At 33.3% G+C, this 2,585-nt stretch overlaps 1 long non-coding RNA gene across 1 annotated transcript; it reads left to right on the forward strand.

Moving 5' to 3' along the window:
* The first annotated feature begins 403 nt into the window (after positions 1-403).
* LOC111717640 (uncharacterized) lies at positions 404-2,264 on the forward strand. The gene is made up of 3 exons (XR_002768859.1): positions 404-509; positions 2,127-2,176; positions 2,247-2,264. It is a non-coding gene; the product is annotated as an uncharacterized LOC111717640 (long non-coding RNA).
* The last annotated feature ends 321 nt before the right edge of the window (positions 2,265-2,585 follow it).

A 2,585-nucleotide genomic window follows, 5' to 3' on the forward strand; every position in this document is an offset into this window, starting at 1 on the left:
TCGTTTCACTGTGTGTCTGTTTCCAATAAACGTCAAAACTGTAAAATTGCACTATTCCCCGTATTTTAATTTTCATGTATCTTTTTATTAGGACAATATTGAGCATAATAATAAATCCATGCCAGGCCACACTGTTATAAAATATGCAGTATTCAAACCAAGATTATGTTTGCTTGATGGAGCACATCTATCAAACTTAATATTTCAGCGTACATATAGCGCTCAACCATAAATAGACTTTATTCAACCACACTCTTTAATTAGTGGTTATTTTATTGTTTTTCTTCGACCGAATTGCGTAATCCCCTCCCCCTTTTCTCTCCAAACCCCTTTCCACTTTCCTTCCTTACCCCAATCTATCTATCCATCATAAATATCTATCCATCTATAAATCTTTTCTTCTATATATCTTTCCATCTATCTAGGTTGTATGTCTGCCCCCGAATTTTGAAGACCTTGATCTAAGTGTAGATCAGGCCGTGAGTGAAGTTGTCAGCGTAGTCCAACAGGTACAACATTGTACAGGTACAACATTGTACAGGTAGAACATTGTACAGGTACAACAGTGTACAGATACAACATTGTACAGGTACAACATTGTACAGGTTAAACATTTTACATGTACAAAATTGTACAGGAACAACATTGTACAGGTATAACATTGTATAGGTACAACATTGTACAGGTACACCATTGTACAGGTACAACATTGTACAGGTACACCATTGTACAGGTACAACATTGTACAGGTACACCATTGTACAGGTACAAAATTGTATAGGTACAACATTGTACAGGTACAACATTGTACAGGTACATTTTACATGTACAAAATTGTACAGGAACAACATTGTACAGGTATAACATTCAGGTACAACATTGTACAGGTACACCATTGTACAGGTACAAAATTGTATAGGTACAACATTGTACAGGTACAACATTGTACAGGTACAACATTGTACAGGTATAACATTGTACAGGTACACCATTGTACAGGTACACCATTGTACAGGTACAACATTGTACAGGTACAACATCGTACAAGTACACCATTGTACAGGTACAACATTGTACAGGTACAACATTGTATATGTACAACATTGTACAGGTACACCATTGTACAGGTACAACATTGTACAGGTTAAACATTTTACATTTACAAAATTGTAAAGGTACAACATTGTACAGTTATAACATTGTACAGGTACACCATTGTATAGGTACAACATTGTACATGTGCAACATTGTACAGGTACAACACTACACAGTTACAAAATTGTACAGGTAAAACATTGTACAGGTACAACATTGTACAGGTACAACATTGTACAGGTACAACATTGTACGGGTACAACACTGTACAGGTACAACATTGTACAGGTACAACATTGTAAAGGTACAACATTGTATAGGTACAACATTGTACAGGTACAACATTGTACAGGTACAACATTGTACAGGTACAACATTGTAAAGGTACAACATTGTATAGGTACAACATTGTACCTGTACAACATTGTACAGGTACAACATTGTATAGGTACAACATTGTACAGGTACAACATTGTATAGGTTAAACATTTTACATGTACAAAATTTTACAGGTACAACATTGTACAGGTCTCAAACTCTTATTTTTTTTGTAATCTGATGCTGATACTTCAAACAATAAGACATTATTACTGGTCTGAGGACGCTGTACAGTATATATTTGTAAGGACGCAATCAAACGCATAATCTAATTCAAATTATAAAAATAATCCAGAGCTAGAAACTCTTGTGGATATCAAGATCAATGCTTGATTTCCTATTTTTGTTAATCTACAAATTAATTAAACCTTAATTTTTTATCCATGAAAATGTAAAACATTCAACCAATCAGAGTGTCATTTGCAGAAACCGAGCGGCCAATCAGAAGCCGGAAAATTTGCGCAAAACCAATGAGATAACTCTTATTGGTTGGAGAAAATTGAGCAGAAAATCAAAAGTACTCGCAGTGGATGTAAAGATTACGTAATTGGGATAAATTGTATGCAACACAAATGTTCCCAGCTCAGAAAATATAAACTTTCAAATTATTTTTGAAATTAAACAAGTTTAAAACTTTGAAAAATATTTTTTAGGACCCTCAGAGCAATAATATTCATATAGCTCACAATAATCCTAAAGACAGGTATTTAAAAAAAAAAATATTTTAAAAAACTTTTCTCATGTTTTTCATTTTTTTACTGTTCATTTTTCAGTGATATAACTGTTGAACAGGTTAATCCGTTCAATACGACAGTACACATCAGTTTAAATGTTGGAACAGGATCTAAGGTGAAAAATTTTGATTCAAGGGAATGGTTACGGTTTAAAGATTAAGGATGAGGTAGGAAAAGTATTTAAATCCTGGAGATAAATCCTTGAAAATGCAACGTAGACCAAATACTGTACAAACTAGACACACGAAGAAGGTTCTAAATAACTCCCCATAGTCATTAAGAGAAGTTATGATTAAAAAACTTAAATTTTACTTTAGTTTGACGTACTATATATACAACTTGATCTGTGTCAAATATTTTACACTAAAGCTTAGAACA

Source organism: Eurytemora carolleeae, unplaced genomic scaffold (assembly GCF_000591075.1).
Source record: "Eurytemora carolleeae unplaced genomic scaffold, Eaff_2.0 scaffold2905, whole genome shotgun sequence".
NCBI classification, from domain to species: Eukaryota; Metazoa; Arthropoda; class Copepoda; order Calanoida; family Temoridae; genus Eurytemora; species Eurytemora carolleeae.